The following is a 23,201-nucleotide window of genomic DNA, read 5'->3' on the forward strand; positions in this document are numbered from 1 at the left end:
TATGGTATTTGGCTGTGTACCGCTTAAACATTTTGAGACTCATCTCAGCCCCATAGCACTTATGAAATATCTTTATGCTCTACTATTTCCCCAATCTTAAATTAATTTTAATGTCTGTTTCCCCCTGGACATTGTAAGCTCCTTATGGGCAGAGTTGATGTCTTGTTGTTGTTGTCTAATGCTGTCGAGTCATATCTGATCCATAGTGACACCATAGGCACATCTCTCCCAGAACACCTCACCTCCACCTGCAATCGCCTTGGTAGCATAGCCATAGAGTTTTTTTTTCGAAGAAAACATGGAAGTGGTTTACCATTGTCCCCTTCTGCACAGTAAACAAGTCTCCACCATCAACTCTCTCCCATGCTGCTGCCCAGAACAGGTGAGTTTTTATTTGTAGCAGATTGCCTTCCACTCACTAGCCACTGGCCAAGTTAGGAATGGAGTGGGTATACCTCTGCTTGACTCTCCCTCCTATAGACATGACTGGCAGAGTACTGGAAACTCTCCAGGTGCTCCCCTGAGAGGGGAGAGTTAATGTCTACCAACTCCATTATGTCGTACTTTCGCAAGCGCTTAGTACAATGCTCTGCACACAGGAATTGTTCAATAAATACCATTGAGTGATTGATTTGATTTTTTTTCCACCTCTGAAGAGTTCATCTTTAAAAAGCAAAAATTCAATTTTGTGTTGCTCTGTTTAGACTTCACTGATTGTATTTATTGACTGTCTACTCTGTAGATCACTGTACTAAGCATTTTGGAGAGTGCATTACAACAGAATTGGTAGGCAAGGAGTTCACAATCTACAAGGGTTGACAGATGTTAAAAAAATTACAGATACATACGTAAGTGCTGTGGAGCTGAGGGTGGGACACATATAAAGTGCTTAAAGGATACATAATAATAATAATGGCATTTGTAAAGTGCTTACTATGTGCAAAGCACTGTTCTAAGCACCGGGGAGGATACAAGGTGATCAGATTGTCCCACATGGGGCTCACATCCCTATTTTCCAGATGAGGTAACTGAGGCCCAGAGAAGTTAAGTGACTTGGCCAAAGTCACACAGAGGACAATTGGCAGAGCCAGGATTTGAACCCATGACCTCTGACTCCGTAGCCCGGGCTCTTTCCATTCAGGCACGCTGCTTATTCCAAGTGCATAGATGACACAGAAGGGAGATGGAGCTGGGGAAAAGAGGGTTTAACTGGTGAAGGCCTCTTGAAGGAAATATGATTTTAATATAGCTTTGAAGGAGGGGAAAGTGGTGTTCCGGTGAGAAGCAGTGTGGCTCAGTAGAAAGAGCACGGGCTTTGGAGTCAGAGGTCATGGGTTCAAATCCCAACTCCGCCAATTGTCAGCTGTGTGACTTTGGGCAAGTCACTTAACTTCTCTGTGCCTCAGTTACCTCATCTGTAAAATGGGAATTAAGACTGTGAGCCCCCTGTGGGACAACCTGATCACCTTGTTACCTCCCCAGCACTTAGAACAGTGCTTTGCACATAGTAAGCGCTTAACAAATGTCATCATTATTATTATTATTATTGTATCCCCCAGTGATTAGAACAGTGCTTGGCACATAGTAAGTGCTTAAATACCAACATTATTATTCTGGTGAGTGTGGAGGGGGAGGGAATTCCAGGCCAGAGGGAGGATGTGGGCAAAGTGTTGGCAGTGAGAAAGATGAGATCAAGATACAGGGAGTAGTTTGGTGTTAAAGAAGCAAAGTGAGTGGACTGGGTTGTTGTGGAATTCTTGTTGTGCAGAAGGGATATATGAATTTTCTGTGAAAAATTGAATACATTGTTTATCTTCTGTCAGTGCAGCATTCTTCTAGACTGTGAATCTGCTGTTGGGTAGGGACCATCTCTATATGTTGCCAACTTGTACTTCCCAAGCACTTACTACAATGCTCTGCACACAGTAAGCACTCAATAAATACAATTGAATGAATGAATGAATTCTTCTCTTTACAATGTGCTAATGAATTTTTATGTTGGTATGATCATTTTAAAGGCAATTCTGCTGATGTTTTGCTCTGAATCCATGGGTGTCTAGCTGACCAGAATACACCTGCAACATCCTTTCTAATTACAGATTGAAAAAATAAGTTGCATAGCACTTAAGTGACAATACTAAGCTTGCTCCAGAGCAAGTCAATGAAAAAGTTGAGAACAGCAGCAACGTGGCGTAGTGGAAAAAGCACAGGCCTAAGAGTCAGAAGGTTTTAATCCCGGCTCTGCCAGTTGTTTGCAGTGTGATCTTGGGCAAGTCACTTCATTATTTCTCTGGACCTCAGCTACCTCATCTGTAAAATGGGGAGTAAGACTGTGAGCCCCATGAGGGACGGGGACTGTGTCCAACCCGATTTGCTTGTTGTCTTTCCCAGCACTTAGAACAGTTCCTGGCACATAGTAAGCACTTAACAAATACCATAATTATTAGTAGTATTATTATCCAATTCTTAGTCCCTGCCAAGTCCCTGACCACATTTCCTCCCATCTTAGCTCTATTTGAATTCATGTAGATGCTCAAGTAATGGATTCTGGGCCAGTGTCAATAGTAACAAAATACAATTTATAATTTAATTAAAATAAGCTTACCCTAGCTAGAAGAAATTATTCCTTGATATTCTTGAGTCACAATAATAAACAGCCAGACTCTCACTGGTTCCCTCTTTTGCTTCAGGCCTTTAACTCCTCTAGTTCATCACAACATGGTGAAATATTTAGAACAAATTATTAATGAAGAAATATCTAGGGACTTTAAAAAGTTTTGCTTATCTGTATTGTTGCCAAAATGGCTAGGATTTATGTAAAGTTCTCAGAGATATTACTTGGAAACAGTATGTTTCTCAGCTTTATCTTGAGCTGATTTGTTTTTCTTTACTTTCAGTTTTGACACAAGGCAACAGTGACCTTTAATGGCTCTCTTCAGCTAGCATAATCATGGAATTCTCAGTCCCCTATGTTTCCCATTTGCAAATATATTTTCATAAACCTATGCACACACCTGCAGGCACAAACCAGTACATATTTGTGTCTGTGAACAATGTTTAGAGGAAGGAGCATGCTAAGGAAAAATATGGAGAAAGAGCAAAGGGAAGAGAAGGTTCTCTGAGAGGAGAGAGAATATTCTGGACAACCTACCTCCTCACTATCCCAACAGTGAGATATTTCTTCCTCTAAAGGCAGGAGAGAAAGCTCGGGGCCGACATTGAGAATTCTGCAGGATATAGCTTTTCTGTGGATACTTTTAAAAAGTTTTACATTTTTCATCTTCAGTTTGTTTAATGTGTGTCCAACTGGAAGGTGACATAGGAGCGCTCAGCTGTTATGGTATTTTGGGGAGTTAAAATCACTGGGGTGGTCTGAACTAGCCATCAGGTTAAGCAAATGTTTTCAAGTCACAGAAAGGACAAGTTGAAGAAAAAGGAATCATTTGAAGGAAAAAAAAAGTGGCAGCCAATATCTTCTAAGAGCCAGGGTCTGTTGTTGATATCCTTTTTCTTTCAGACAGAAAACAAGTGGGGTAAGGGCAGCTAAAACAGAGACTCAAGTGATAAGGAAATCCCCCACAAAAAGTACAAAAGGTTGAAACAACAAAAAGTAAATGGTTCAAATGGTCAGAGAAGCAGGTAAAAGGATTTGAATAACACACAGAGGAATAAAATGTGCACTGGCTACCATAACCAAGAAAAACACATATATACATCTAGACAGCCAGTGCACAATTTCTATATCATGATTCAGAGTTTTGATGTTTAGTGTTTACAAGTTAAATCTACTTATATGGCCCAGTTGGCCCAGAGTATGAAATTGCTGTTTGTTTGTACTCCAGGAACTCTACCGTTTTAGATCTTGCAGATTTTTAAAGGAAACAGTAAAAGAGTATCTAGCCTTTCTGAGTAACTTGCCCCAGAGAACACCCAGCAGACATCCCCCATAACACCTGTCCTTCAAGGGGACTCAGGGCTTGGGTACCCCAATAAACTGTGTCATCCTGCCTATCCTGAGGCTCAGACTGATTCACTGAGAATGAAAATTAAGGGCCTAACTCATACCGAGCACTCTGCTGAGCACCGAAGTAGATACAAACAGGTCAAATATCAATCAATCAATCAATAGTATTTATTGAGCACTTACTGTGTGCAGAGCACTGCACTAAGTGCTTGGGAAGTACAAGTTGGCAACATATAGAGACGGTCCCTTCACAACAGTGGGCTCATAGTCTAGAAGGGGGAGACAGAGAACAAAACAAAACATATTAACAAACTAAAATAAAGAGAATAGATATGTACAAGTAAAATAAATAAATAAATAGAGTAATAAATACGTACAAACATATAAATATATACAGGTGCTGTGGGGAAGGGAAGGAGGTAAGGCGGGGGGATGGAGAAGAAGAGGAGGGGGAGAGGAAGGAGGGGGCTCAGTCTTGGAAGGCCTCCTGGAGGAGGTGAGCTCTCAGTAGGGCCTTGAAGGGAGGAAGAGAGCTAGCTTGGCCGATGTGGGGAGGGAGGGCATTCCAGGCCCGGGGGATGATGTGGGCCGGGGGTCGATGGCGGGACAGGCAAGAACAAGGCACGGTGAGGAGATTAGCAGCAGAGGAGCAGAGGGTGCGGGCTGGGCTGGAGAAGGAGAGAAGGGAGGTGGGATAGGAGGGGGTGAGGTGATGTACAGCCTTGAAGCCGAGGGTGAGGAGTTTCTGCCTGATGCGTAGGTTGATTGGTAGCCACTGGAGATTTTTGAGGAGGGGAGTAACATGCCCTGAGCATTTCTGGACAAGGACAATCCGGGCAGTGGCGTGAAGTATGGATTGAAGTGGGGAGAGACAGGAGGATGGGAGATCGGAGAGGAGGCTGTTACAGTAAGAGGAGGCTGATACAGTAAATGTGATCTCTCACCCACAAGGGCTCACCATCCACAAAGAGAAGGGCACAAACAAAGGAAAAAGAAAGATTACCTGGCTCTGCTAAGGCTGCTGTGTAACCTCGGGCAAGTCACTTAGCTTCTCTGTGTCTCATTTACCACATCAATAAAAAGGGGAATTAAGACTGTGAGCCCTATGTGTGACATGCACTGAGTCTAACCTGGTTAGCTTGTAACTACCCTAGTACTTGGAGAATTGCCTGACACAGACTAAGCACTTAACAAATACCATAAAAAATGGGAGCCATTGTTGAACCAAAGATAGTTCAGAAATTAAGAATATTAATTACTTGGGAAAATAGAGTAGGAGGTCCTCAGAATCCCCATGACTCCCACTCACTTTATTTATATCAATACCTGCTTACTTTTATTGATGTCTGTCCCCCCGTCTAGACTCTGAGCTTGTTGAGGGCAGGGATTGTTTCTCTTTATTGCTGTATTGTACTGTCCAAGCACTAAGTACAGTGCTCCGCAACACAGTAAGTGCTCAATAAATGGGGAAGTAGCCTGGCTCAGTGGAAAGAGCATGGGCTTAGCAGTCAGAGGTCAGAGGTTCAAATCCCGGCTCCACCACTTTTCAGCTATGTAACTTTGGGCAAGTCACTTCACTTCTCTGTGCCTCAGTTACCTCATCTGTAAAATGGGGATTAAGACTGTGAACCCCACATGGGACAACCTGATCACCTTGTATCCTCCCCAGTGCTTAGAACAGTGCTTTGCACCTAGTAAGCACTTAACAAATGCCATCATTATTATTATTAATACATACGATTGAATGAATGTATATAACCATTTATTAATGAGATGATTTTGAGTTTGGAATTCCAGGCACAATTCTGGGAGTCCATTCTGAAAAAAAAAAACTATAGCATTCCCACTGAAATTTTAGATTTTTTTTTCAGCTGGACAAATCCCCCACTAAACAAATGGGTTCCATGAAGGAAATACAGCTTTATGTGGGAGACAGAGAGGAAGAGAGGAAGAGGAAACCAAGGCAGGTTCTAGGGAAGGGGCCAAAGAAGGGCCACCCATCTCTGACCTGCTGCACACTGCTTTTTATCTCAACAGGCGAATTGGCAGATGTGCCCATCAATCAGATATTGACGGTGGGAACCAATGAGAGAGGAAGCAGGCCATGACAACCCATAGAGCAATGCTTTTAACTCCTGGAATACGATCAAAGAAAATCCTCCATAAACGTGGCAAGGTGTAGCAACTCTTAGTTCATTGAATTTGCAGGCTTTTTGTGTACCCCAATGGAGCAAGCCTCTTTGTTTTCAATCCAGGATCACCTTGGCTGTTTCAAAACCTGCCGCAGAAACGTTCAGAAAGAGATCTGTATGAACCAGTTCTTTCAACACAAAAAAGCTGTGAAACCTATTCAGTTCACTGTCTTACTCCCATTAACAGATCCATACATAACTTTCAAACCAGTAGTGAGGGGAGGTGAATCTTGAAGGTTGCAAATGAAGTGATTTTAAGCCACTTAAATAAGGAAGAGACGAAAGACCTCCAGAACATGAACAAATTCTAAGCTTGGGGGGAAAATTAATGAAAGACAGCAAACAGCTAAAAGTAGCAGCTCCAGTAGAGTAGAGGGCACTAATAAAGAACATAGAGTATTGGGGAAAACCAGAGGGAATTCATTCATTCATTCAATTGCATTTATTGAGTGCTTACTGTGTGCAGAGCACTGTACGAAGCACTTGGGAAGTACAAGTCAGCAACATATGGAGACAGTCCCTACCCAACAATGGGCTCACAGTCTAGAAGGGGGAGACAGACAACAGAAAAAACATGTAGACAGGTGAAACATGTAGACAGGTGAAACAGAAATGAAATCAGACAGAGTATTCAGGAGGAAAGTTTACAAGAATAATGACTAAGCCCTTATAACTACAATAGCATCAGAGGAGAGAAAGGAAGTAGGGGAAGATTAATACAGTACCTGGATTTCCCTTTTCTCATTTCCCTGATTATCTTTCCAGCCTACATCTTAACCTAAGGACAGGTCAAAAGAGCCACTTCCAAGGACTGATAACTTCACTGAACATTTTTCTTGGGTTTCTTTTTGTTTGTTTGTTTGTTTGCTTTTAGGTATTTGTTAAGCGCTTACTATGTGCCAGGCACTGTACTAAGCACTGGGATAGATACAAGTTAATCAGGTTGGACATCATCCCTGTCCCACATAGGGATCACAGTCTTGAAAGCCATTTTACAGATGAGACATGGAGAAATTAAGTGACTTACCCAAGGTCACACAGCAGACAAGTGGCAGAATTGGGATTAGAATCCAGGTTGTTTGCCACAGAATGCTCCTTGAGGATAAGGATCATGTCTACTTTATTGTACGCTCACAAACACTCAGTATAGTTAGTGTTCCACACACTGCAAGCACTCAATAAGTGCCACTGATCAAGTGAAATCACATGGCAGGTTTTAACGTCTCTACCGGCACAGCAAGGAGGTTTCCTCCTGTCCTGGCCTAATATACGGGCCTATGCATATACCAAGCATATGGCCTTTTACTGGACATGTATCATGGTTCATTACTAGACGGGTTAGGTGCTAAGCCAACACCTACTAGTTTGTCTCAGGCTACGGATGGAGCATCAATCTCTGCCTGATCTGTGATGTGTCAAGGGCAGCTTGATAGCTCTGAAAGATGTGCGTTTACCAACTCTCCAACTGTCTGCATCCAGCTTTTCCAGTCCTTTGTAATCATTGTCATTTTTTAATCACCTTTTTCTCTCTGGTGTCCCTCCCACTATTCCATTCTGACTTCCTCTGGTGGCCTTTATATGTGATTCTCATCACTGTAAACCCTTGGCAATGTAGCTTTAGTTTCAAAAAGCCATTGCAGAATCACTAAAGTGTAACACACATTGGCCTAACACATCTCACGGAGATTTTTTATTTTGAAAGGGAGAGGGGAAGCTGAAGGCATAAATTATGCAGATTTTGGGATGCTTTTGAAACAATGTCTCACGAAAGATATATTACAGTATGGAAAGAACAGAGAAGGTTTTTTGACTAAATAATGAAGTAAAATTAATATTTGAGTGTAAGCAGTTAAAAATAGCCTCTCAAGATCGCGTCTGGAGAGTTTCCAGTACTCTACCAGTCTCAGCTATGGGAGGAAGAGTCAAGCAGAGGCCTACCCATTCTATTACTACCTTGGGCAGTGGCTAATGATTGGAAGGCAATCTGCTACAAGTCAAAACTCACCTGTGCTGGTATGTACCCAGCAGTGGTATGGAAGAGAGTCGAGGGTGGAGAGTCAATTTTCCTGTGTGGAAGAAGGCAACGGTAAACCACTACTGGATTTTTACCAATTAAACTCAATGGATACTCAACTAGAATGACTGCAGTTGGAGAGTGGGGCGTTCTGGGAGAGATGTGTCCATGGAATCAGTATGGGTCGGAGACAGATAGACAGCATAAGACAAATAAGAAATGGAGAGGGCAATGAGAGCAGAAAACAGGGACCAGCTTTAGGATTGATTTGCTTCATTTGGATTGATACAAGTAAGTGAAAGAAGTAATTTAAAAGACATGCTAGGGTTCGAGTGCCCCAGTGCCTAAGCTATTCTTGGGTTGCAAGCTCTGGAAACTGCCTCAGACCGCTTCCCATATTATAGTACCGTGAAGGCCTGAGAGATCTAAATCAATTGCCGAAGGTGCCATGTTTCCAAAGCAGGAGTAGCTTTGGCCCTGGAGGAGACTGAGTGATTCTGGGCTTTGCACCAGGTTAGTCACCTATCTGAAAGGCAGAGGAAAGAACAACCTGCCTTTACTGTCTCCAGGATCTAAAACATCATTCTACATGCATCTCCCCACTCCCTAGAAACCTCCAATGATTGTCCATTTCTCTCTGCATCAAGCAGAAATTCCAGACACCGGGAGTTGACACTCAGTCAGTCAACCAATCAATCAGTCAATGCTATTTATCGAGTGTTTACAATGTGCAGAGGACTGTACTACTACTACTACTACTACTACTAATAATAATAATAATAATAATTTTGGTATTTGTTAAGCACTTACTGTGTGCCAAGCACTGTTCTAAGCATTAGGGGAGATATAAGGTAATCAGGTTGTCCCACATGGGGCTCACAGTCTTAATCCCCATTTTCCAGATGAGGTAAGTGAGGCATGGAGAAGTGAAGTGACTTCCGCACATCCGCCAAGCTAGCTCTTTTCCTCCCTTCAAAGCCCTACTGAGAGCTCACCTCCTCCAGGAGGCCTTCCCAGACTGAGCCCCCTCCTTCCTCTCCCCATCCCCCCCGCTTTACCTCCTTCCCCTCCCCACAGCACCTGTAAATATGTTTGTACATATTTATTCTTCTATTTATTTTACTTGTACATATTTACTATTCTATTTATTTTATTTTGTTACTATGTTTTGTTTTGTTGTCTGTCTCCCCCTTCTAGACTGTGAGCCCGCTGTTCGGTAGGGACCGTCTCTATATGTTGCCAACTTGTACTACCCAAGCGCTTAGTACAGTGCTCTGCACACAGTAAGCACTCAATAAATACGATTGAATGAATGAATGAATGAATGAATGAATGAATGAACTTGCCCAAAGTCACACAGCTGATAAGTGGCAGAGCCGGGATTAGAACCCTTGACCTCTGACTCCCAAGCCCGGGCTCTTTCCACTGAGCCATGCTGCTTCTCTAAGTGTTTGGGAGGCTACAGTACAGAATTAGCAGAGACGTTCCCTGTCCACAAGGAGTTTACAGTCTAGAGGGGAAGACAGACATGAATATAATTAATATTAGTATGAATATTATAAATATTACATCAATATTAAGTAATTTCTAATTAAAAGATATGAACATAAGTGTTGTGTGGTTGAGGGAAGTGGTGTGGAGAGCTCAGTCAGCTCTCTCCCTCCTACCTCCCCTCCCTCCCCTCCCACTAACCCTCCCTCCTCTCCCATTTACTGTCTCCTGGATCTAAAGCATCGTTCTACATGCATCTCCCCACTCCCTAGAAACCTCCAATGACTGTCCATTTCTCTCTGCATCAAGTAGAAATTCCAGGCCCTGGAAGTTGACACTCAATCAACCAGTCAATCAATCAGTCAATGGTATTTATTGAGTGTTTACAATGTGCAGAGGACTGTACTTCCGTGTTTGTGAGGATACAGTACAGAATTAGCAGGCTAGCAGGCACATTCCCTGTCCACAAGGAGTTTACAGTCTAGAGGGGAAGACAGACGTGAATATAAGTAATTAATGTTAGTATTAATATTATAAATATTACATCAATATTAAGTAATTTATAAATTCTAATTCAAAGATATGAACATAAGTGCTGCGTGGTTGAGGGAAGTGCTGTGGAGAGCTCAGTCGGCTCTCTCCCTCTTACTTACCCTCCCTCCTCTTCCGCTAAACCTCATCTCTCATGCTTGGTTCATCTCAGGCCAGCCTATGAACTGTGCCTTGCTCTCACCTCCCTTGCTACCCACTTTTTGCTTCTCTGCTGCTTGGAACTCCCCCCACTTTGCTTCTGGCCGACCACTACCTCCTCTTGACCCCGACTAACCCCCAACACAAACCCACACATGCTTGAAGACCTTTCTGAAATCACATATATCCCAGCAGTCTTTCCCTGAATAATCTCTCATCTCCCCAACCTCTTTTCCCCTTTGGCACTTCCCTATCAACAAAGCTCTTTAGGTACTCACACTCATCCCAGTCCCCAGCACCCTTGACAGTTCTTATGTACTCAGTTGCCCCCCAACTTTCTGTAATTTATTTCAGGGTCTGTCTCTCCTATTAGATTATAAGATCCCAGAGGCAGAGAACATGTCTACCACCTCAATTGTCCTCTCCCAAGTGCTTAATGTAGTCTTCTGCACAGAGTGAGTGCTCAATAAGCACTACTGATTCACTGACTGATGACTACTACTGATTGGATCCTCTCTTTTCCCTTCACTGTGGCCAGATAAAAACAATGTGACTGGACACCCCCAGAAACGTCACTGCATAAAGTAGTTGGCTGAAAGCATGCTTTCCCTTCTAACTCTTCAATCCTTCCTCCACCCCCTCCAGAAGCAGCGGGTTCTGTCAATCAATCAATTGTATTTACTGAGCACTTACTGTGTGCAAAGTGCTTGGGAGAGTACAATACAATAATACACAGACACATTCCGCGCCCATAACAACCTTATAGTCAAGAGGGGAAGACAGCCATTGATATGAATAAATTACAGATAGGTTCATAACTATTGTTGGGCTGAGAGGGGAGTGAATAAAGGCAGCAAGTCAGGGAGACACAGAAAGGAGTGGGAGAAGAGGAAAGGAGGGCTTACTCAGGGAAGACCACTTGGAGGAGATGTGCCTTCAATAAGGCTTTGAAGGGGGAGAGAATGGTTGTTGTCGGATATGAGGAGGAAGGGCATTCCAGGCCAGAGGCAGAGTGTGGGCTGGTAGGGAACAGAGAGCCAGAAACTGCAGCCCAGTCACTCATTTTCTTCTATAGGAAGACAGGCGGCCAAGAGACATGGGTCCCTCTGCTCAAGTTTAGGGTGATCTTTTTTCTTCCAAACTCACCCCCATAATCATGTTGGCCAGGTTTTCAGCCATCTGGTCTACCTTCCAGTGGAAGAGAATTGGACAAAATAAAAAAATAAAGAGATAGTCCAAAGAGGAAATAGGAGAAGTATGCATATTTAAAGAAGTGGGTCTGGAAGCAGCTTGATATGAGCAACCTTACCTAGGTAAGACCTGATCAGCTCTTGAGGGACACACAGGGGATAAATCAATCTATCATATTTATTGAGTGCTTACTGTTTGCAGAGCACTGCACTTGGAGGAGTACAGTGTAACAAAGTTGGAAAAAAGTTCCTCGCCCACAATGAACTTACATTCTACAATGGAAACAGACATTAACATAAATGAAAATAAATTATGGATATATACGTAAGCATTGTGGGGCTGAGAAAGCATAAAAGAAAAGCATAAAAAAGGGAACCCCCGTCCCCTGTCGCTATACCTAATGATGGCGTTTCTGTGCTATCAATATGCCAATACCAATTGTGGAGTCCGTAAAAAAGAGGACAAGTAGAGGCAGCTCAGAACCACAGAAGGAAAATGCCCTGGAACCCAGGGGCCCTTTCTCTCTGTGCAGTGACCTTTCTATATAGGGACCAGGTTCTCAGACTATGAAATTGTATAGACTCTGGAGCTCATCCCTTTGGAATTGGAAAGAATGAGTTATTGTGCTGGACTGTTTCCGGGTGAGCATGAATACACTTCTAAAAATAGTTGAACACAGCAGTAAACCTAAGTGAAAGTGCTGAATATAAATTGGGTGGAAATGTCCCAGCGCAGGGAATAGTAAGGCCAAATCCAGTCTATTTTCTTCTCCTGGCCAACAAATGCATTTCAGAATGGAAAGTGAATAGCAGGAAAGGCAAAACATGAGCCTCTCTCCTTCCCCACGCACCACCAAGAATGAGGAGCAGAGATGGGGTTCTTGAATTTCCCTGCCAGGGACACAGCCCATTGTTGCTTGCGCTCTGGGCTGGGTTATTTGCCAGGGAACACGATAGAGGTATGCATTGGCTGGGCACCCTTTATCTGATCACATTCCACCCAGCTGAAGGGTTTTATTTATGACTCACTCATGAGTCACGTCCTCTGATTGGTTCCTGCAGGCAGGATCTGATCTGACAAGGATATGATCTGATAGAGAAGCAGTGTGGCATTATAAATAAAGCACAGGCTTAGGAGCCAGAAGGTCATAGGTTCTAATCCCATCTCTGCCACTTGTCTACTGTGTGGCCATGGGTAAGCCACTTCACTTTGCTGTGCCTCAGTTACCTCTTCTGTAAAATGGGAATTAAGACTGTGAGCCCTATGTGGGACAGGGACTGTATGCAACCCGATTTGCTTGTTTCCACCCCAGCGCTTAGGACAGAGCCTGGCACATAGTAAGTGCTTAACAATTGTCATAATTATTATCATTATTGTTATTGATTGGAAGATCTGCCAATCCTCTGATGTCTTAAATCATTTATTCATAGTGGGACACAGGGACCTAGAGACAGAGAGAATGTTCCTGAAAATTCAGAGTCAGTGTCTTTCCTTGTCCCTAGTCCTGCTGCCCCACTACACTCATCTCGTCCTGGCTTGGAGTGGAGAGCCACTGCTGCTGCCACCGTTACCCCCGTACAAGCCTCACAGTCCCCCCTCCATGAGGGTTCAATCCCAGGGCCAGAGGTGACTCCAGGAAGGCTAGGAGCCTGGCTCACCAAATGTCCCACCCTCCCTCTTCTCCAGCTCCTCAGAGTTGCGGGGAAGGGAGGTGTCATGTCTGTGCCATTGCTGTCCCCTCCTGGGGGGTGGGGGAGAGTAGACAGGAGGCAAGAGCAGATAACTACAAGCCACTGTGGTGAGGATATAGTCCAACATCCCTCTTTCACAACTCTGTCTCTCTGTCGCTAGGCTGATGACTAGTATCGTTTAAACCACTTAGAAAATGGATGAGTCCTTCTAGATTGTAAGTTCCTTGTGGAAATGGAACATGTCTGCTAACTCTATCATACTGAACTCTCTCAAGTGCTTACTACAGAGATCTGTGGACAGTAAGCACTCGAATACCATAGATTGATTGATGAGGCAGTGAAATACTATGGCAGCTTATTTGCTTATCTTGGAATAGTTCCCGAATGAAAGTATTGTCGTTCATAATGACCACAATCCTTCGGGAACCCTTTTCCGGTAAGGCCTACAATGTCTCCTCAGGTATGGAGGTGGTTGAGGGGCATCAGTAAACCTGCCTAATCTCTCTATGCCTTCGTCACAGAGCCTACTGAAGGATAGGGGAAACTGAGACTCAAGATTGTTTACCAAATGAGACTCCAGCCTTGAGAGAGAAAAATTTTGGCTGCTTTGCTGTACACTCATAATGAGGATTGAGTAAAATTAGCCATTCTGAATTTAGTACTGCTAAAGAAAAATATGAAATTAGGAACCTGAGTGAAAGTTCTGTGTAAGACCCAGTGTCCATGACAGAACCAAACAACCGAACCAGGTAAGAATTAAGCTGGGATCTAATTAGCAACATGAATGAAGAAAGGTCCCAACAGAGAATACTAAAGACAAGTTCTTCAAAGTAACATTTATGGACACTGAAGTATAATATTGTTCAGGTCAAACTCAGGATCTGATTAACAAAAGTCATTAGATTTGATCATGTGGTCTGCCCCAGAGCTTTGCTTGAGGAAAAATCTGAAAAATAAGGTTTAGTCTATGACAAGCCCAAATTATATCACCTAAATTAACATGCTCCAGCTCCCATTATACCCCAGATAGAGAAGCAGTGTGGCTAAGTGGAAGGAGCATGGGCTTTGGAGTCAGAGGTCATGGGCTCAAATCCCAGCTCTGCCAATTGTCAGCTGTGTGACTGTGGGCAAGTCAGTTAACTTCTCTGGGCCTCAGTTACCTCATCTGTAAAATGGGGATTAAGACTGTGAGCCCCATGTGGGACAACCTGATGATGTTGCATCCTCTCCAGCGCTTAGAACAGTGCTTTGCACGTCATAAGTGCTTAATAAATGCCATTATTATTATTATTATTATTATTATATCACTTAGGAAGAGAAATAAATTACTACATGAAGGTGTCTCATTCATTCATTCATTCAATCGTATTTATTGAGCGCTTACTATGTGCAGAGCACTGTACTAAGCGCTGATAGTGTCTCAGGGACAGAAGACGAGGGACATATGATAGTCAAACAGTCATCCCCAACTATCTCACATGCTTTCACTCTGCTCTTGGGAGAACTCAATTCCACCCTTAATTGAGTGGGGTTTTCCCCCTATTGGTGAAGAAGCCAGACCCCTCCCAGAATATTCCAAATAACCCTGGGAGGGTCACAGGGGTCAGTCTGTCTCTCTGCCAGACCAGCAGCCTTTGACAAAAGTCAAGCAGCATGACTGGAGAAGCAGTGTGGCTTTGTGGAAAGAGTGCGGGATTGGGAGTCAGAGGTCATGGGTTCGAATCCCAGCTCTGCAACTCATCAGCTGTTTTACTTTGGCCATGTCACTTAACTGTTCTTTGCCTCAGTTCCCTCATCTGTAAAATGAGAATTAAGACTGTGAGCCCCACGTGGGACAACTGGATTACCTTGTATCTATATCAGTGCTTAGAACAGTGCTTGGCACATAGTAAGCACTTAACAAATACCATAAAAAATACAGTCCCACAAAGCTGAAAGGTGTGGGAGGAATAAACGTGAATCGTGAAGCCACCACCAAGGTTAGAAAAACCATAGGAACACAGAGGCAGCCCTCATCCTAGCTATATGGGGCTTCTGGCTTTGGAGTCCTGGCTGTAGTTTTCAGCAGGAAGTAACACTATTCTGGGACCCAGTTTTGATTTTTCTGGGTTTGTAGCACCGCATTAATAAAAGATGGCACTAGAACCCAGGAGAGACTCTGCAGTAGGGCCTAAACCAGATGCTGAGTGGATTAATTTGTAGGGTAGGATGGGTGCAGCTAATGTTTGGAGCTTGCTGGAGTGGGGATGTCATGGGAGTGGGGACTGCCAAACCAGGCTCTCCTGGAGGAAGATGAACTCACCCAAACCCCAGTCCTGCCTGAATCTTGTATCTTGTAAAATATAGTTCCCCTAATGGTTCCATGATGGATGCCCTCCCTCCACACATCTGCCGAGCTAGCTCTCTTCCTCCCTTCAAAGTCCTACTGAGAACTCACCTCTTCCAGGAGGCCTTCCCAGACTGAGCCCCCTTTTTCCTCTCCTCCTCTCCAACCCCCCAGGCCTAACTCCTTCCCCTCCCCAAAGCACCTGTATATATATTTGTACAGATTTATTACTCTATTTATTACTTGTACATATTTACAATTTATTTTGTTAATGATGTGCCTATAGCTCTAATTCTATTTGTTCTGATGATTTTGACACCTGTCTACATGTCTTGTTTTGTTGTCTGTCTCCCCCTTCTAGACTGTGAGCTCGTTGTTGGGTAGGGACCATCTCAATATGTTACCGACTTGTACTTCCCAAGCTCTCAGTACAGTGCTCTGCACACAGTAAGCACTCAATAAATACGATTGAATGAATGAATTATCATCATTTTGAGCTACAACCTATTTATCTTGCAAAGTCCTCCAAGACAAAGTAGGATGATGGCTCACCGCCTCACCCATTGTCTAAGTGGTTTCATCTACAGAGTCCCTGTCCTACTAACAGTGAGGTGGAGCTGGGGAAGAGGGAGGTGGGACAGCCTCATGAGCCTGACTTCTACCCCTCCCGGGATTATGGAGGGGAATGTGCCAAATGGAAGCTGCTCCGGTTTTTCCTTCACCCCATGAAGAGCTGGGATCTAGCTTTCTGAGGCTCATGGGGGTGGTAATGTGTGGTTGGGAGGGGAGAATGTGGCAGAGTAATGGGGCTGTGGTCAACAGAGAAACAGCGTGGCTCAGTGGAAAGAGCACGGGCTTTGGAGTCAAAGGTCATGGGTTCAAATTCCTGTTCTGCCAATTGTCAGCTGTGTGACTTTGGGCAAGTCACTTAACTTCTCTGGACTTCAGTTACCTCATCTGTAAAATGGGGATTAAGACTATGAGCCCCCTGTGGGACAACCTGATCACCTTGTAACCTCCCCAGTGCTTAGAACAGTGCTTTGCACATCGTAAGTGCTTAATAAATGCCATTATCATCAACAGAGGAGGATGCTGATTTTGAATTTTCAGAAACATTCTCTCTGTCTTTCTCTCTATCTGTATCCATTTCCCACTATGATTTCACTGTGCCAGGAGATTGGCAAATCTTCTGATCAATCAGATTCTATCTGCTGGAAAGATTCAGAGAAGAGATGACATGTCTATCAACTCTGTTATACTGCACTCTCATTCATTCATTCAGTCGTATTTATTGAGCTCTTACTGTGTGCAGAGCACTGTACTAAGCGCTTAGGAAGTACAAATCGGCAACATATAGAGATGGTCCCTACACAACAATGGGCTCACAGTCTAGAAGGGGGAGACAGACAACAAAACAAAACAAGTAGACAGGGGTCAATACCATCATAATAGATAGAAGCATAGCTATATGCACATCATTGAAAAAATAGAGTAATAAATATGTACAAATAAAATAGAGTAATAAATATGTACAAATATATACAAGTGCTGTGGGAAGGGGAAGAGCGTAGGACAGAGGGATGGGGGGAGACGGGGAGGGGAGGAAGATAGGAAAAAGGGGGGGGGTCTCTGTCTGGGAAGGCCTCCTGGAGGTGGTGAGCTCTCAGTAGGGCTTTGAAGGGAGGAAGAGGGCTAGTTTGGTGGATGTGTGGAGGGAGGGCATTCATTCCAGGCCAGAGGTAGGACGTGGGCCGGGGGTTGACAGTGGGACAAGCGAAAATGAGGCCCAGTGAGGAGGTTAACAGCAGAGGAGCCTAGCACAGTGCTCTGATTGATTGAGTGACACAGCTCAAGAGTGTATCATAAATCAACCCCTTCAGCTGGGTGAAGAATGATCAGATATGGGCTCCCAGAGGCAGCAGTAATCCAATCAAAACTATGTTAAGCAGTTCTCACTTGTACCCACCAGCCTCTCTATACGGCTCCCAGCAAAGGAGGAGTGTTGCTCGTTAGCATTTTAAATAGTGTTCCTTGATAGACTAAAGAGAAATGTTTGTGATACATTAAAGACACAGAACCTAGAAATGCTTCTTGATTCATTAACCAGATAGTTACAAATTCACAGTAGTGACAATCGCTCTCTCACCACGCTTCACACTTAAGCTAAGAAGTCAGCGGAGAACTTCACACTTCATTGAAAATCCATTAAAACAATTACCAGGTCATTAGCATGGACTTTTAAGTATGAGCTTGGAAAACTCACTTACTAAATAATTTTCTTTGTTACACCCCTTAGCTCTATTAACTTGGCCTTCCACCATTTCTGGCCCTATTGCTACCCCTAATAGCAATAATGATATTTACTGCATTGGTTCAGTGCTTACTATTTCCAGGTACTGTATTAAGCACTGGGTTAGATAAAAAAATAATAAGGTCAAACTGCTGGCTCTATTCGATCAATCAATCACTCCTACTTTCTGAGTACTTCTGTGTGCAGAGCTCTGTACAGAGTTGGTAGACATATTCCTGCCCTCAAGTTTACAGTCTAGAGGTGGAGACCGATGTTAATATAAAAGAATAGATTCAATTATGGATGTGTGCATGCTTACTATGGGGCCAAGGGAGGGGTGATTACAGATGCCAATCCAAGTGTAAGGGTGACGCAGAAGGGAGTGGGAGAAGAGTAAATGAGGACTTAGTCTGGGAAGGCTTCCTGGAGGAGATGTGTCTTCAATAAGGCTTTGAAGGTGGGGAGAGTAATTGTCAGATATATAGAAGCAGCATGGTGTAATGAATACAGCACGAGTCTGGGAGTCAGAAGGTCATAATAACAATAATAATAATAATAATAATAATAATAATAATAATGGCATTTATTAAGTGCTTACTATGTGCAAAGCACTGTTCTAAATTCTGGAGAGATTACAAGGTAATCAGGTTGTCCCATGGGGGGCTCACAGTCTTCATCCCCATTTTACAGGTGAGGGAACTGAGGCTCAGCGAAGTTAAATGACTTGCCCAGAGTCACACAGCTGACAATTAGCAGAGTCGGGATTTGAACCCATGACCTCTGATTCCAAAGCCCACGCTTTTTCCACTGAGCCATGCTCCTTTTCATGGGTTCTAATCCCAGCTCTGCCACTTGTCTGCTGTGTGACTTTAGGCATGTGACCTAACTTAGAAGCAGCATGGCTCAGTGGAAAGAGCCCGGGCTTGGGAGCCAGAGGTCATGGGTTCTAATCCTGGCTCTGCCCACATGTCAGCTGTGTGACTTTGGGCAACTCACTTCACTTCTCTGTGCCTCAGTTCCCTCATCAACAAAGTGGGGATTAAGACTGTGAGCCATGTGGGACAACCTGATCACCTCGTATCCCCCTCAGCACTTAGAACAGTGCTTCACACATAATAAGTGCTTAACAAATGCCATTATTATTATTATTATTATTATTCTCTGGGCCTCAGTTACCTCATCCATATAATAGGGATTGAGACCGTGAGCCCTATGTTGGTCAATGACTGTGTCCAGTGTAATTTGCTTGTACCCACTCCAGCACTTAGAATAGTGCCTGGCTTATAGTAAGCACTTAATGAGGGCATTTATTAGGTGCTTACTATGTGCAAAGCACTGTTCTAACCGCTCGGGAGGTTACAAGGTGATCAGATGAGAAGCAGCGTGGCCCAGTGGAAAGAGCAATGGCTTTGGAGTCAGAGGTCATGGGTTCAAATTCCAGCTCCACCAATTGTCAGCTGTGTGACTTTGGGCAAGTACTTAACTTCTCCGTGCCTCAGTTACCTCATCTGTAAAATGGGGGTTAAGACTGTGAGCCCCCCGTGGGACAACTTGATCACCTTGTTACCTCCCCAGCACTTAAAACAGTGCTTTGCACATAGTAAGCACTTAATAAATGCCATCATCATTATTATTAGGTTGTCCCAAATGGGGTTTACAGTCTTAATCCCCATTTTACAGATGAGGGAAATGAGGCATAGAGAAGTGAAGTGACTTGCCCAAAGTGACACAGCTGACAAGTGTCAGAGTCAGGATTTGAACCCATGACCTCTGACTCCAAAGCCCATGCTCTTTCCACTGAGCCACACTGAAGCACTTATCAAATAACATTATTATTAGTATTATTCCAGGCCAGTGGTGAGACAGATGAGATTGGGCAAAGTGGGTACATTGACACTAGAGGAGCAAAGAGAAGCAGCATGGCTCAGTGGAAAGAGCCCGGGCTTTGGAGTCAGAGGTCAGGGGTTCAAACCCTGGCTCCGCCACTTGTCAGCTGTGTGACTTTGGGCAAGTCACTTAACTTCTCTGTGCCTCAGTTACCTCATCTATAAAATGAGGATTAAGACTGTGAGCCCCCGGTGGGACATCCTGATCACCTTGTAACCTCCCCAGTGCTTAGAACAGTCCTTTGCACATAATAAGCGCTCAATAAATGCTATTATTATTATTAGTATTATTATTTCAGCCCCCATTGTATTAGCAAGGAAACTGAGGTGTAGAGACATTAAGTGATTTGTCCAAGTTCACACAGCAGACAAGTAGCAGAGCTGGTATTAGAACCCAGGCTTCCTGACTTCCAAGTCCACATTTGTGCTTCCCCCTCGTCCCCCTCTCCATCCCCCCATCTTACCTCCTTCCCTTCCCCACTGCACCTGTATATATGTATATATGTTTGTACATATTTGTTACTCTATTTATTCATTTATTTATTTATTTTACTTGTACATATCTATTCTATTTATTTTATTTTGTTAGTATGTTTGGTTTTGTTCTCTGTCTCCCCCTTTTAGACTGTGAGCCCACTGTTGGGTAGGGACTGCCTCTATATGTTGCCAACTTGTACTTCCCAAGTGCTTAGTACAGTGCTCTGCACACAGTAAGCACTCAATAAATACAATTGGCAATGATTCGTGCTTTATACCAGGCATGTAGCGTTACACAGCATGTCACATGGTATACATTATAGAAGATTCTCAAGCCACAGAACACCTCCCAGGTCCCTGAAAACACAGACACAGATTCCCAGCCATGGAACCTGGTGAAAGGATTGGCAGGGAACATTTCTGCTGATTCCATTGTATTCTACTCCCCCAAGCACTTCATAAAGGGCTCTGCACATAGTAAGTGCTCGATAAATACGATAGATTGAAAGAAACCAAGGCTAGGGAGACTGGTCAGTTAAAATAAAAATACCAGACATTAAGGGCATCCAGAGCCATTTATATTTCCAAAGCTCCTTGTCCACAACTTCCCTACTGTAGTGGGTAATAATAATAATGGCATTTATTAAGCACTTACTATGTGCAAAGCACTGTTCTAAGCACTGGGGAGGTTACAAGGTGATCAGGCTGTCCCACGGGAGGCTCACAGTCTCAATCCCCATTTTCCAGGTGAGGTAACTGAGGCACAGAGAAGTGAAGTGACTTGCCCAAAGTCACACAGCTGTCAATTGGCGCAGCCGGGATTTGAACCTATGACAAGTGACTCCAAAGCCCATGCTCTTTCCACTGAGCCTCGCTGCTTCTCTGATACCCACCATTTGGTTTTCTTCTCTGATATTTCTCAAGAGGAGACCTCCTGTCTACTCTGTAAATCTATCCACTCCACATGCTCCACTGATTTTACCTGCTGTCACCTCCTAAAAGCATTTGCCTTCACTCTTCTCCCCGCTCTCACTGCCCCCTTCAATCTCTCACCCCATTAGCTCTTCCCTTCTGCTTCAAACCCAGTCCTGCCTTCCCCATACCTTAAAAGCCCTCTCTCTATCCCACAAGCCCTTCCGATTTTCACCCCACCTTCCCAATCCCATTCCTATTAAAATTCCCGGAACGAGTCATGTACCTCCATTAACTTCACTTCCTCAACTCCCTTCTTGACCCACTCTACTTAGGCTTTCCACCCTTTCACGCCACTGAGATGGCAATCTCCAAGGTCACCAATAACCTCCTTGTAGTTAAACCCTAATCTCTCCTCCTTTTGACTGCCTATGACCCTTTGGACCACTCCCTCCTTCCTGAAACACTTTCAAACCTTGTTTTTTTCTGATGTGGCACTTATCTGGTTCCCCTCTTCACTCTGACTTCTCAGTTTCATTTGCTGGCTCCCCTTGTGCCTCATTCCCTTATGGATGCTGTTCGACACAGCTCAGTTCTAAGTTCCAACTCCTCTCCCTCAGGGAGCCCATCTGCTCTCATGGCTTCACTTGTATCTACCCCAGCACTTAGAACAGTGGTTGGCACATAAGTGCTTAACAAGTCCTATAGTTATTAATTATTATCATTATTACCCATAACAGACAGCAGACCAGTTGAAAATCAAACTATCTCTTATAAAATTGGATGAATAGCCACCTTACCACTTACCCACTCCTTATTTTTCATAATAATAATAATGATGATAAATTTATTTATTAGCACTTACTATGTGTAAAGCACTGTAAGCCATAGGATAGATATAATGCAATCAGATCACACACAGTTCCTGTCCCGCATGGGACTCACAGTGCACAAAGAAGGGAGAACAGGAATTGAATCCCCATTTTACAAATAGGGAAACTGAGGCACAGAAAAGTTAAGTAACTTGTCCAATGTCACACAAAAGACAAATGGTGGAGCTGGCAGAACTCAGTATTCCTGACTCTAAGTCCTGTGTTCTTTACACAGGCCATGCTGCTTCTCATAACTATTTAATTGTGTTGGAGAAAAAGTGTTCGACAGAAGGATATAGATAAGTAAACAGATGTTTCCAAATGATAGACATCCAAAGTTACTAAGTTTCAATTAAACCACAAAAAGAAAGCCTAGGAAACAAGCAGAATAAATGCTTCTGCCTCATAGTGTTTGAGAATCTTGTTTCACATCCTTAATTCCGAAGCAAGAAAATGGCTTTGTTCTAGTCCATGATTAATGAGTTGTGTGATATCTTTGTGTTGGCTAGTTTGATGACTATACGACACCAGATGCAGACTGACTTCATTAGCCCCTTGGTCTTGTGGAGCAGTGGGATTCAGTCCCACAGATGTAGAGCAACTTGCTGTCTCCGCCATCAGATCCTTTAGGGAAAATTGGGCAAAGTAATAAACTAAAAGATAATCACTGTTAAAGGTATGTTAGGGTATCCTAACATAGCTAAATAGCTGTATACAATTGAACTAAATTTATGAGCATAGATATGAGGTTACAGTGACTGGTGATGGTTTTTCCTGTGTTCTTTAACGTGGAGAATGAGTTACCAGATTATTCGGTTTAAGCTTACTCTCAATTTCCTTTCCATGACTTGCACTGTTCAAGGTCTAAGCCTTTCCAAGGCAAAGTTAAATGGCAATTTCCCTCTAGACCGTGAGATCCTTTTGGGCAGGGAACATGTCTACCAACTCAGTTAAATACACCCACTCTTTTGGAGAACTAATTCACTCCCATGGCTTTGACTACCATATCTACGCAGATGATTCCCTAATCTACATCTCCAGTTCTGATGGCTCTCTTTCTCTGCAATCTCACATTTAATAATAATAATAATAATTTTGGTATTTGTTAAGCACTTACTATGGGCCAAGCACTGTTCTAAACTCTGGGGAGAATACAAAGTGATCAGGTTGTCCCATATGGGGCTCACAATCTTAATCCCCATTTT

General features: G+C 43.5%; 2 non-coding genes across 2 annotated transcripts; one reads left to right on the forward strand and one right to left on the reverse strand.

The window, feature by feature from the left end:
* Positions 1–392: 392 nt before the first annotated feature.
* Positions 393–530, reverse strand: LOC119927971. The gene has a single exon (XR_005450934.1). It is a non-coding gene; the product is annotated as a small nucleolar RNA SNORA7 (small nucleolar RNA).
* Positions 531–8,013: 7,483 nt separating this feature from the next.
* Positions 8,014–8,151, forward strand: LOC119928048. Its single transcript, XR_005451007.1, has one exon. It is a non-coding gene; the product is annotated as a small nucleolar RNA SNORA7 (small nucleolar RNA).
* The last annotated feature ends 15,050 nt before the right edge of the window (positions 8,152–23,201 follow it).

Source organism: Tachyglossus aculeatus, chromosome 4 (assembly GCF_015852505.1).
Source record: "Tachyglossus aculeatus isolate mTacAcu1 chromosome 4, mTacAcu1.pri, whole genome shotgun sequence".
Classification (NCBI taxonomy): domain Eukaryota; kingdom Metazoa; phylum Chordata; class Mammalia; order Monotremata; family Tachyglossidae; genus Tachyglossus; species Tachyglossus aculeatus.